This window comes from Lampetra fluviatilis, chromosome 6 (genome assembly GCF_964198595.1).
Source record: "Lampetra fluviatilis chromosome 6, kcLamFluv1.1, whole genome shotgun sequence".
In the NCBI taxonomy this organism is placed as follows: domain Eukaryota; kingdom Metazoa; phylum Chordata; class Hyperoartia; order Petromyzontiformes; family Petromyzontidae; genus Lampetra; species Lampetra fluviatilis.
In genome coordinates, this window is record NC_136280.1 from 13,593,674 (window position 1) to 13,608,196 (window position 14,523).

Sequence of the window (14,523 nt, forward strand, 5' to 3'; positions counted from 1 at the left end):
TCATCATTGACGAGTGGCAAAATGTTTTTGATACACGGCCACGGAGACATCACCACCCCTCCCCCCCCCCCCAGGTTTAAGCCGGTGCGGTGTGTAAAATATTCAGCACCCGGGGAGAGACAAAGGCGGTCGGGCGTTGTTGTTGTTGCACCCCCCCCCCTTCATAGGGGCTGCTCGATAACAGCATTTGGCCCAATAGCCTGGTCAAGCTATACGGGGGTATCTTTGTCTTTGTATGTACGTTTTAGTACGGTGTGTGTGTGTTTAGTTGTGTGTACGATTAGTATCGTGTGTGTGTCTGTTAGTGTGTGCATTGTTGTGTCAGCATATTCGTGTGAGTGTTTCGTGTGTACAAGTGTGTGTGTGTGTTCATCTCGTGCGTGTTTGTGGGTGTCTAAGTGTGTTAGTGTGTGAATGTCCACGTGTGTTAGTGCATGTGTGTTAAGTCAGTAAGCGTACGAATAGATATGTATGTACGTGTTAAAGTGTGTATGTGTTGATGTGTTTGTGTATGTGTGTGTTAGTGTATGTTTGTGATTGTGTAATGACGTGGGGAGCGGTGGTGTAGTGGTCAGCGCTACGCTGCGAACCTGGCGACCCAGGTTCGATTCCCGCTCACGGCCAACACCACCAGTGACGATTATCTGAACCGGTCTTGGGCCTCCTCTGGGTCGACTCAGCCTCAAATGAGTACCTGGTGCGATGTGTGTACACCTCGCCTCTAGGGAGACAAAGGCGGCCGGGCGTGGTGTTGGCCACCACCCCCTCGTGTACCGTGCCGGCCTTCATAGGTGCTCGCTAACAGCACTTGCCCCAACAGTCTGTTACAGGCTATTTGTACGTGTATGTGTGATTGTGTAAATGTGTGTATGTACACATTTGCACGAGAATTTGTGTGTATGCGTCTATGTGTACATGTATTTTTGAGTGTGAATTGTGTGTATGTATATACGAGTATGTGTGTGAGAGTATAAGTGTGTATGCCAGTGTGTATATTTGTGAGTGTGTATCCGAGTGTGTGTGTATGTGAGTGTGAGTGAGCGTGTATGTGAGTGTGTGTATGTGTGTGTGAATATATATGTGAGTGTGTATCTGAATGTGTGTGAGAGTGTGTGTGAGAGTGTATGTGTATATGTTTATCTGAGTGTGTGTATCTGAGTACATGTGAGCGTGTTTATGAGTGTGTGAGTGTGTATCTGAGTGTATCTGAGTGTGTGTGTGTGAGAGTGTATCTGAGTGTGTGTGTGAGAGTGTATCTGGGTGTGTATGTGTATCTGAGTGTGAGTGAGTGAGTGTGCGAGTGTGTGAGTGTGTGAGTGTGCGAGTGTGTGAGTGTGTGGGGGGAGTATGAGTGTGTGTGTGTATGTGTGTATCTGTGTGTGTATGTGTATCTGTGTGTGTATGTGTGTATCTGTGTGTGTATGTACGAGTGTGTATGTATCTGAGTGTGTATGTACGAGTGTGTGTGTATGTACGAGTGTGTATGTGAGTGTGTATGTGTGTGTGTATGTATGCGAGTGTGTGTTCGCGTGATTGACACAGACCAGAGCCTCACACCTGTCGCCTGGCCCTCTCTCCCCCTTCCCAAACAAGGACAATCTTCGCAAAGTTTTTCCCCACTCTCTCTCCCCCCTCTCCTACTCCCTCTCCTCTCCTCCCCCTCCACTCCCTCTCCCGTTTCTCTGAAGCCAGAAGTTAAAACGCAATGAACCACAGAGCAAGGGGACATGTCATTGCATATAAATATATACGCCACAAGCATTGTGCACACCACGTGCACATGATGTATGGACACGCGCACGCAACCCCACTCTGTTTGGCATCGGTAAACAACCCACGGTTGTGTAAATCCACTGATGGATGAAAAAGGTTCCACCCCCCCCCCGAATGTTGCTTGACCATACTTCACCACGCCGGTTGTTAGCACCGGTTTGTGGTGAGGGAGGTTAGTGGGTGGTCTTGGTGGTGTTGGTGAATCTAACCGGTTCAATTTTCATCTCGAAACTGTGGTTCATCGTCCAGTGTGCTGTTAGTGCGCTAACCACTGCACCACCGCTCCACACACACTCTCTCGTTCAATTCACACACAAGAACAACACACACGTGTCATGTGCCGTGATGATGAACCCACACACGTGGATCTGCGTGCACACACGTGGAGTGGAACACACACATCGATGGATGGGATACACACCGTGTGTATGTGAATACACACGTGTGTGTGGGGAGCGGTGGTGTAGCGGTTAGCGCTACGAACCCGGCGTCCCGGGTTCGATTCACGCTCACGGTCAACATCGGTAACGATTATCGATTATCTGAACCGGTACTGGGCCTCCCCTAGGTCGACTCAGCATCAAATGAGTACCCGGTGCGGTGTGTAAACATCGCCACTGGGAAGACAAAGGCGGTCGGACGTGGTCCTGGCCACCCACCCCCTCGTGTGCCGTGCCGGCCTTTCATAGGTGCTCGCTAACAGCACTTGCCCCTACAGTATGTTAAGGCTACACGGGGGATCTTTGCCTATGTCTTTGTATAGAGCAGGAATCGAACTCGGGTTCGTAGTGCAGTGCCCTAAGCACTGCGCCACCGCTCCCCAAGTTACGTGAACATGCGCAGCTCCCCCCGCTGGGGTTAAATGACCATACTTCACCACGCTGGTCAACACGGATTGGTGACGTACTGATTGATAAGCGTTCATAAATAAACTATATACACCATGAAGTCATCCACACACATATCCATGACGACGCACACACACAGTGTATTTCCTATGCAAACACGCACGTATAACTAATACATGTGTGCACTGTATATAACACTGAACTCAGCGTGTGCATCTGCATATCAAATATTAATTTGATTCTTTGACGAAGCCCAAATGCAATTGTTTGTGATGTGTGTCCGTAACGACTCTCCATCGGTAACTCTTTCAATCCCTCCATCCCAAACCTCACTCTCTTTTTTTACGATCACAGGAAACAAGAAGATGCTCGGTGTAGTCGGAACTTTTCTTCGTTCATCATTTCGTTGTTTTTTTTTATAATGCTTTGCTTTATGTAGATGAAAGATTTCACGAAAGATTTCACGTTTTGCACTCCTAACCCCTTCCATCTCTCTCTCTACCCCCCCTCTCTCTCTACCCCCTCTCTCTCCTTGCTGCTCTCCCTCCCACTCTCCCTGTCTCTCTCTCTTTTTCCTTATAAATCCGCATGTGTGTGTGCGTTCTGCGCGTTCCAGTCCCTAAAATAACCGCGTCCCTGCTCGCACTATCGCGCACTATCGCTGCCTCTCAACCCAAAGCGCGCGCAGTGCTGTGCGCGCCTCGTGTTTAAGTGTGTGAGTGTGCCAGTGTGTGTGTGGTGTGTGTGCCAGTGTGTGTGTGTGGTGTGTGTGCCACTGTGTGTGTGCCAGTGTGTGTGCCACTGTGTGTGTAGTGTGCGTGTGTGTGTGCCACTGTGTGTGTGTGCCACTGTGTGTGTGTGAGTGTGTGTTGTGCCAGTGTGTGTGTTGTGCCACTGTGTGAGTGTGCCAGTGTGTGTGTGGTGTGTGTGTGGTGTGTGTGTGGTGTGTGTGTGTGGTGTGTATGGTGTGAGTATGTGGTGTGTGGTGTGTGTGTGGTGTGTGTGCTGGTGTGTGTGTGGTGTGTGTGTGGTGTTTGTGTGTGTGTGGTGTGTATGGTGTGAGTATGTGGTGTGTGTGTGTGTGGTGTGTGTGTGGTGAGTGTGTGAGTGTGCTGTGAGTGGTGAGTGTGTGTGTGGTGCCAGTGTGTGCGTGGTGTGAGTGTGTGTGTGCCAGTGTGTGTGGGTGGTGTGTGCTAGTGTGTGTGGGTGGTGTGTGCCAGTGTGTGTGAGTGTATGCCAGTGTGTGTGTGCCAGTGTATGTGGTGTGTGAGTGTGTGCCAGTGTGTGTGCGTGTGGTGTGTGAGTGTGTGTGGTGCCAGTGTGTGAGTGTGTGTCTGGTGTGTGTGGTGTATGGTGTGTGTGTGTGGTGTGAGTGTTTGTGTGGTGTGTGTGTGGTGTCCCAGTGTGTGTGAGTGTGTGTGTGGTGTCCCAGTGTGTGTGTGTGTGGTGTGTGTGTGGTGCCAGTGTGTGTGCTGTTGGTGGTGTGTGTGGTGAACGTGCGTGCTGCGATTATGTGTTCTTAGTGCATGTGTGTGTGCTGTGCCAGTGTGTGTGTGTGAGCCGAGTGTGAGTCTGTGTGCGTGAATGTGTGTGTGTGCTATGCGTGAGAGTGTGGTGTGTGTGCGTGTGTGTGTGCTATGCGTGAGAGTGTGCGTGTGTGTGTGTGCGGGTGAGAGTGTGTGACTGCTGGTGTGTGTAGGAGCATGTATGGGTTGTGTATCGATGAAATTAATGTTGGTCTGTGTGTGTAGTGGGGAGCCGGGCGTGGTGCCGGCCACCCACCACCTCGTGTGCCGTGCCGGCCTTCATAGGTGCTCGCTAACAGCACTTGCCCCACCAGTCTGATAAAGGCTACACGGGGGATCATTGCCTTTGTGTGTACACAGTTGTGTACGTGTGTACGCACGTGCCAGTGTGTGTGTATGTGTACGTACGTGCGTTTGGTGCGTAATCAATCCTAAAAATAAGCCCAAAACGCCCCACACGAAGCGGCTTTAATCGCCGCAAAGAGCCGCTGCGTTGTTCACTTTGTGGACTGTGGGACGCATCATCGTCCAGAGAGAGAGAGAGGGAGCCGTGCCCCCCCCCACCCCGTATGTCTCCCGTTGTCATTGCTCGCTGTCCCCTGTCGCCTTAACCCTGCACGTGGAACGGTTCCCCACAAATCCCCTCTCCCCCCCCCTCTCTCGCCATTCTCTCTCTCTCCCTCTCTTCCCCCCCCCCCCGTGTCTTTTCTGTGAAGGTCGGATTTTTCTGGTCATCAATATAATCCGGTTTCGGCCGAATTAGCCCAGATTGAGAGACTAATGCACACGAACAACACACACACGCGCACGCACGCGCACAGATACACAGAGATCCCCCTTCAAGCCTGGACAGACTTTTGGGGCAAGTGCGGTTATGAAGGGCCGGCAAGACACACGAGGGCTTGGGGTGGCCAGCAACACGCCCGGCCGCCTTTGTCTCCCCGGTGGCGATGTGTACACACCGCACTAGGTACTCATTTGGGGCTGAGTCGAGCTAGGGGAGGCCCAGAACCGGTTTAAATAATCGTCACTGGTGTTGACCGTGAGCGAGAATCGAACCAGGCCACCAGGTTCGTAACACAGCTCACTGACTAAGCTCTCGAATGCTCATGCACACTCACATACATTCACTCACTCACCGTCGCATGCTCTCAAATGCACACACTCATACACACTCATGTGATGTACTGTACTCATAGACGAATATATACACTGATCGACACTGAAATACATACACTCATAGACACTGATGTAATATACTTTTCGACTCTCAAATACGCACACTCATGCATTCTCAAGTACATACATCCATGCACTCAAGTCATCCACACTGTGCCCAGTATACTCACACTCACAGATTCTATACACCAAGGCCATAATTAGAATATATGTTGGGGACACACACACCCCCCCCCCCCAATATTCAAATATGCTCAAAATGTCCCCCCCCGCCAATATATTGCTATAAAATGTATTTCTGTTTATATTATTGTGGTTATGGTTGTACTTTATTAATCCCTAATCTCTGCCATTACATACAATGACACAAGAAAAGGTAAAAAAAAGAAAAAAACAGAGCAATGTAATACAATACACTATTAGACATTATTGTAAAAAATACATAAAAAGTCAATCCTATGTGTAAGTGAATTTTTTAATATTTTAGGCAGGAAATTCGTTTTCAAATTTAGATTTTTTTTTCTGGGGGGGGACCCCCAGACCCCCAGGAAGATTTGCCCCCCCCCCAATGTTGACTCCATGGCTACGGCCTTGCTATACACCTGGATACGTTTGCTTGTTAATCATTAAATACACAACTCCTATACACTTCCATACACCACGATCATGTGCACACTACGACATGAACACACTTATTCACATAAAGCAAGACAAAGATCCCGGTATTGCCATGACATAATGTTGGGGCAAGTGCTGTTAGAAAGCAGTTATGAAGGCCGGCACAGCACACGAGGGGGTGGGTCCCCAGCACTACGCCCGACCGCCTTTGTCTTCCTAGTGACGATGTTTATACAACGGACCAGTTTCTCATTTCATGTTGAGTCGACCTAGGGGAGGCCCACTGGTTTTGGCCGTGAGTGGGAATCGAGCTTGTGCGGCAGGGTTCGTAGTGCAGCGCGCTAACCGCTACACTTCCAACACACATAAAACACACACACATAAAACACACACACACACATAAAACACACACACACATAAAACACACTCTAGTCGACTCTACACACACTCAAATAGACATGGTGATGGAGAAAGACATTCAACCAACTGATATGCCTTCATAAACAAGCTTATAGCTCTACATACACGAATTTATACACTCCTATATGTACACCTGCACACGACTACATATGCATATTTACAAACATCCTTACACAATCATATTCCTTCACATTCATAAACATACGCACTAATGTAAACTCGCATCATTATACAGTACCACACATAAACACACACACAGAAAACATTAAAAAACGTACATTCTGTAATAGGTCAGAGGTTAACCTCACGTGAGACCACTTTGGCAGTGGGGGAAATGCGTGTTTTAATCGATTTATATCCTCTAACCAGAAAATGGGAAGTTTAACACGTAGGCTTTCGCGAACAATATCATCCATAATAGAGTTTTTTTTGGGTTAGATCGCGTAAATATATAAATGTGTCGTTAAAACCCGCCACCACCTGACACAGCCAACAAGTAAGGGCTGTCACGTAAACAGAACGTGCCAATTCGTCGCTAGTACAGCACACCGGTGTGTTGGAGAGCCAAGCCACAACAGATACAATCTGGCTGTCGCCTGATGAAGCTGGTTGTAATTACTGGCGAAACGTCGTGTTCAGTTTGTAAATGTTGTGGCTTGGCTCTCCAATACACCGGTTAGTGCTGTACTAGTGACGAATTGGCACGTTCTGTTTACGTGACAACCCTTACGAGTTGGCTGTGTCGGGTGGTGGCGGGTTTAACGACACATTTATATTTACGCGATATAACCCAAAAAACCTCTATGATAGAAAATGGGGACCTAATCAGCTGGCATGATGATGATGATAATAATAGTACAGTACAGTGTATACATTTCTAAAGTGTCGCTTTGTGTGCAAGCGTCTACAAAAACGACCAAATGGTGACCCAGACGTGGTCTTGTTGAATGCTCGAAAGGTGAAATTGTTGGGCAACCTTCAGCTTGCGTGCGGGTGACGTTTCTTCTATGGGAGTCGCATGGAGTGGACCAACTTTTAAGATGACAGCAACAGGCATCTTGTCGCGGTGGCGAGATGTTAACTGCCTCGCCTGGTATACAGGAGGTTATGGGTTCGATCCCGACCCTGACGCCTGCTGTATAATTGGAGTTTGCATGCTCTCTCTCCCTGTGGTCACGTGGATTTTTCTCCGGGTCCTCCGGTTTTGCCCGCCACATTGTATACCAGGCGAGGCAGTTAACATCTCGCCACCGCGACAAGATGCCTGTTGCTGTCATCTTAAAAGTTGGTCCACTCCATGCGACTCCCATAGAAGAAACGTCACCCGCACGCAAGCTGAAGGTTGCCCAACAATTTCACCTTTCGAGCATTCAACAAGACCACGTCTGGGTCACCATTTGGTCGTTTTTGTAGACGCTTGCACACAAAGCGACACTTTAGAAATGTATACACTGTACTGTACTATTATTATCATCATCATCATGCCAGCTGATTAGGTCCCCATTTTCTATCATAGAGGTTTTTTGGGTTATATCGCGTAAATATAAATATAAATGTGTCGTTTACGCATTTTGGCTATTTTGGCTGCTATAAATTTCCACGTGCTAAGCCACTTCGTTGAGCTGCCATTTGTGGCCAGGTTGCTTTCGAAAAAAATAGCTATATAGTTCAGTGGGACTAACTTAGTAAAAAATATTAGTTTTAGTTTTAAAAAAAAGTTACTAGTGTCCTAGTGTTTTCTCGTGCCCCCCCCCACCCACAGCACTGCACGTTGTTTGAGCGAGACCCGGACTTGCTTTTTTTTCATTCACAAACTATTTTGTGTCCATTGGAGAAAACTTCTGTTTGAAATTCCAGGACAGGTTTCTTGCTAGAAAATATATAAGACAATTGATGCGATATTTATCCGGCAAAGCCTCACTGATGGTTCCGAGGCTCTTTGTCAGGACGGTTTTGGTGCTGGCGACATTCGGCCCAATTTCTCTCTCGGGTTTTTGGTGCGGTGTTTGTTGTTGTTGCATTCTGAGAGGATACCGGAGGAGAAAATCCACACGTACCCGGGGAGGTAATTCAAGGACTTCATTGCAAGGGGGTAGCCCTTATCGGGAAAAAAGTAGTAACCAACTTGCTGTACTGCCTCCCACAGGCACCGCCTCCTTGCTGTGTAGGCAGTGTGAATGTGACGGGTCACAATGGCTTCTCCATCTCGGTGTGATCCAACGACTCCACACGTGCTCGTGTGTGCGACGGGAGTGGAAGCATAGTGGTTTAAACACAGGGCGGCAATGGCCGTGGCCATGGTTTGATTCTTGGCCAGGATGTGCAGCAACATCCCGTGGCAAGTCGCGAACTCATTTGCCAGCCCAGGGCTTCCTCAAGGTTTACTCTGCCTTGGGATAGTCACAGGGGTGGGTTGCGTATGTGTGTCTGTGTCGGCCTTCGTATGTGCTCGGTAACAGCACTTGTCCACAAAAATATATGACGGCTATACGGGAGATCTTTGTCTTGTGTGGGAGCAGTGGCGCGGTGGTTAGCACACTGGGCTACGAAGCAGTTGACCCGAGTACAATTCCCATTCATGGTAAACACCAGTGACGATTATCAGAATCGGTCTTGGGCCTCCTCTAGGTCGACTCGGTCTCAAATGAGTACCTGGTGTGGTGTGTAAATATCACTACTGGGGAGTCAAAGGCGGCCGGGCGTGGTGTTGGCCACCAACCCCCTCGTGTGCCGGTGCTGGCTTTCATCGGTGCTCGCTAACAGCACTTGCCCCCAAAAGTATGTTGAGGCTACACGGGGGATCTTTCTCGTGGTCTTTGTGCAAATCTCCATCACCACTTCAAGCCAACGCCACTGTGTCGACCTTAATAGGTGCTCGCTAACAACACTTGCCCTGACAGTCCTGTAAGGTTAAGTGCGTGTGTGTCATCTGTGTGCGCGTGTGCGTGCGTGCGTTTGTGCGAATTCGAGTGTACATTTGCACAAACACACACACACACGCCCCATGAATTATTTAAAAAGCCGCATTACATTTCTACAATTCTCTCATATAATTGCGTGCGCGCGTGTGTGTGTGTACATAAATATTTAAATGCCTAAAATGTGCGTGTTTGTGTTTGAATCTAGAATTTCTGGTTTGAGTCGTTGTTAGGGTGTGAGTTTACCTTTCGTTGTCACGGAAACGCGTTATGGAGAGCTGGGCGAGACGGCGCACGGAACACGGAGGCGGTGGGGAGACACGGATTTGCTGGTGATGAACAATAGCGTCAGCCATAGAGCAACAGCAAAAAAGAATCTTCACCTTCGTGAGTCACGCAGGGGGTTGTAATCATCGTGCAAATCGTGAAAATGTATCACCGGCGTCATCGCCACCATCGTGATTGTCATCGACAGCGCCACTTTATGTTCATATTTTTTTTTTAAAAGAGGTCTCGGTCCCACAAATGTTCAAAGGATCTTTGGGCGGTGCTGATCTCTCTGTGTCTCTGTCTGCTGCCGGTTCTGCGTTAGCGGTGGAAATTTCTTCATTCCTCTGGCGAGGATCGGTCTTATCACCGGACAATCACTTTCCCACACTAAGTGTTTTTCTTGTTTATTCTATGGGGGGGGGGGGGGTAATGATGATGTTGGGTATTGATGATGATTATGATTGATGATTATGATTGATGGTGTTGATTGATGATGATGTTGATTGATGAAGATTATTGAAGACTAATGATGGTGATTCATTGTGATGATTATTAATCATCATTAATCATAATCAATTATGTTGATTTATGTTTATTGATTATGATTAATGATGAGTAATGATGGTGATGATTGATGACATTATTATTCATTATTATTGATGGTGATTGATGTTTATTGATAATGATTAATGATGGTGATGACTGATGATAACATGATTATTTATGATTAATGATGGTGATTGGTGATGTTGATGGATGATTATTAATGATTAATGATGGTGAATTGATGATGTTGATGGATTGTGATTATTAATGATTAATGATGGTGATTGATGTTTATTGGTAATGATGATTAATGATGGTGGTTCATGATGATGAAGTTGATATGCAGCCTGCGACTTCACAATGTAGGGTTGCTGGATTACGTAAGTACAGCAAGTAGGCTATAACGTCAATCATAAAGAAACCGGCTAAACATCTCAAGCAGGACCCTCCTGAAAAGGAATCTTGGGAGGACTCAGTGAGGCTTTGAAGTTATTTTTTTCGTGACAAAGAGTAGAAATTAGAATTACGAATGCATCATTGTGGTATATTTCCCTGTGTCATATTGTAAAGTGTCATGTCGAATGTGAACCTATATTCCTGTACACGTCCAGTGAACGCCGAGTCTCAAGACGCTTGCTTCAGGAGGGTCGTGGATCTGTAGGCTTGGCCAAAACCTCAAACACGGGAATAGCACTCTAAAGTCCACGCCGATTCGGTCACGTAACCTACTTGTCATACTGCCACGTACGCTGGCAACCTGACAGTCCAGCAGGGTTGAGGTTCGTTGTGTGATCCGCCAACCATGACCCTCCTCCAAAGCGCTGGATCGTGATCAGACCTCACCGGGGCGGTTTTTTTTTCCACTACCACAGTCAAATCCACCGATCCTATTTCATCTTTCTCTGCCCCTCCCCTTCCTGGCCCTCAACACACCCGTGTGTGCTGCAGTGTACACACGCCTGCCTCGTCGTCGTGGTGGTGGTGGCGTGTAGCTTTTTAACCAAATTCCGCCTGTTGCACAGTTTTTTTTCAATGGTGTGGGTTCACAATGGCCAGATAAGAGACTGAGGCTGCATTTCCTGAGAGCTTTGGGTTTGTCAAGCCCCAGGGCACCGGGGGTGTCTCTCCCCATGGCTCTCTTTGGATGGCTCCATAATGGCCCCGTCATAGACTCGAATCTGGGTTTCTCGGCATCCGCGATTAAACCGGGTTCTCAAGTGTAGCGGCGGATTGACGGGCCCGGTCACCAAATAACACTTGACAAGATCCCGTTGTGTGAATGCTGTGTGGCACACACAGGGATTGGCTTTAGAGGCGTGTGCAGGTAGACACGGGGCATTCATTCACATGATGTGGTTGAGAGAGAGTGTATGCGGCGTTTCTTCTAATTAATTTAGCAATGCAAGTACAAGACACCGCCTCTTTAACAAACAGAACCACCTCTTTAACATATAACGCACAGCCTCTGCATGAGAGTACCGTGCAACAGTGAGAGGATGCAGAACCTCGTTTGTTGAAGGGGACGCTGGGGATCCACTTGAATGCAGTATACAAACACATGACGAAGAGCGTGTGGCATCTTTAATAACACTGGTCAACAAAAAAAAACATTTTTTTCTGGCCTGGACTTTTTCAGCTGTTTTAGACTAATTTCAGGGTGCTGATTCCAAATCTGATCTCAGATTTGCTCTATCACATCTCATTTTTATGCTATCGGCATACCCCATTTTCATTGATTTTACCCGAAATTAACTCTGTCACTTATGATTGCAAGTTGTTGCGAGTCAGTGACTGCTTTAGTGTTAAAATATGGTGCTGTATTTTTAGGATAGTGTGTTTATAATATAATTTTATGTAGATATCCACATTTATTAAATATTTTTCTTCTGCAGTTTTTATTGAAAATGCAATATTTGATATCTCAAAAACCTGATGTGATAGAAACTGATGACAGATTTGGAATCAGCACCCCAAAATTACCTTAAAACCGTTGGAATACCTTATGCCAGAAAAAGTGTGTTGACCAGTGTAAGTGACGGAGTGTATAGGTGGGATTTTTAATGTCTCAGTAGTACAGTCCACGCAGCCTTTTGAATTGATATAAGGTTTTACAGAGCCTCTTTAATGGGTCAGAGTTCACGAGGCATCTTAATAAGCGTACAGAAGGAGCCAGCGACCTCTTTAGTCGAAAGAGCACCCTAGAACCTATTTAACGGAGAGGGTCTTTAAGACAAATTGTAATGACGGAGTGAGGACGCAGGACGTACATGGAGGGTGCATGCAGAGCCTCTGTAGTTGATTGTGTTACCCGTCTCGTTGAGCGGAGAGGAAAGAGTCCGCAGAGCTTATTTAACGAGACGAACAGTTCGTACAGGTGTGCGTTATTAGATAGCGCCAGAACACACGGAGTTTCTAACGCCACTACACACGGATTTTCTAACGCCAGTACACGCGGACTTTCTAACGCCAGTAGACACGGACTTTCTAACGCCAGCAGACACGGACTTTCTAACGCCAGTACACACAGACTTTCTAACGGCAGTACACACAGACTTTCTAACGCCAATACACACGCACTTTCTAACGCCAGTAGACACGGACTTTCTAACGCCAGTACACACGAACTTTCTAACGCCACTACACACGTACTTTCTAACGCCACTACACACGAACTTTCTAACGCCACTACACACGAACTTTCTAACGCCACTACACACGGTACATTCTAACGCCACTACACGCGGACTTTCTAACGCCACCACACGCGGACTTTCTAACGCCACTACACACGGACTTTCTAACGCCACTACACACGGACTTTCTAACGCCACTACACACGGACTTTCTAACGCCACTACACGCGGACATTCTAACGCCAATACACACGGACTTTCTAACGCCACTACACACGGACTTTCTAACGCCACTACACGCGGACATTCAAACGCCAGTAGCACGGACTTTCTAACGCCACTACACGCGGACTTTATAACGCCAGTACACACGAACTTTCTAACGCCAGTACATGTGGACTTTCTAACGCCACTACACGCGGACTTTCTAACGCCACTACACACGGACTTTCTAACGCCACTACACGCGGACTTTCTAACGCCACTACACGCGGACATTCTAACGCCAATACACACGGACTTTCTAACGCCACTACACACGGACTTTCTAACGCCACTACACGCGGACATTCTAACGCCAGTAGCACGGACTTTCTAACGCCACTACACGCGGACTTTCTAACGCCAGTACACACGAACTTTCTAACGCCAGTACATGCGGACTTTCTAACGCCACTACACGCGGACTTTCTAACGCCACTACACACGGACTTTCTAACGCCACTACACGCGGACTTTCTAACGCCACTACACACGGACTTTCTAACGCCACTACACACGGACTTTCTAACGCCACTACACACGGACTTTCTAACGCCACTACACGCGGACATTCTAACGCCAGTAGCACGGACTTTCTAACGCCACTACACGCGTACTTTCTAACGCCACTACACACGGACTTTCTAACGCCAGTACACACGAACTTTCTAACGCCACTACACGCGGACTTTCTAACGCCACTACACACGGACTTTCTAACGCCACTACACGCGGACTTTCTAACGCCACTACACACGGACTTTCTAACGCCACTACACACGGACTTTCTAACGCCACTACACACGGACTTTCTAACGCCACTACACGCGGACATTCTAACGCCAGTAGCACGGACTTTCTAACGCCACTACACGCGTACTTTCTAACGCCACTACACACGGACTTTCTAACGCCACTACACACGGACTTTCTAACGCCAGTACACACGAACTTTCTAACGCCACTACACGCGGACTTTCTAACGCCACTACACACGGACTTTCTAACGCCACTACACGCGGACTTTCTAACGCCACTACACACGGACTTTCTAACGCCACTACAAACGGACTTTCTAACGCCACTACACACGGACTTTCTAACGCCACTGCACGCGGACATTCTAACGCCAGTAGCACGGACTTTCTAACGCCACTACACGCGTACTTTCTAACGCCACTACACACGGACTTTCTAACGCCAGTACACACGAACTTTCTAACGCCACTACACACAGACTTTCTAACGCCAGTACACACGAACTTTCTAACGCCAGTACATGCGGACTTTATAACGCCAGTACACACGGACTTTTGAAGACGAAGTAAACAGATTTTTTTCCCTTCAATCGAGAGCAAACAAGGCATTTAACAAAGGATATACAAATAACAAAGAGCATAGAGCAGCGCCTCTTAGGAATAGCGTATACAAATATTATTGTGGGGTGTTGTTGTTTGTTGTTGTTGGGAACGGCGGGTGGGGGCGGTCAGACAAAGCCCAGTCTGGGGCTGAACTATTAATCGATTTCAAA

The 14,523-nt window shown here is 47.6% G+C and overlaps 1 protein-coding gene across 1 annotated transcript in view; it reads left to right on the forward strand.

The window, feature by feature from the left end:
* CASZ1 (castor zinc finger 1) overlaps nt 1–14,523 on the forward strand; it is a 129,612-nt gene that overhangs the window by 3,988 nt on the left and 111,101 nt on the right. The gene's annotated exons all lie outside the window — the stretch shown is intronic.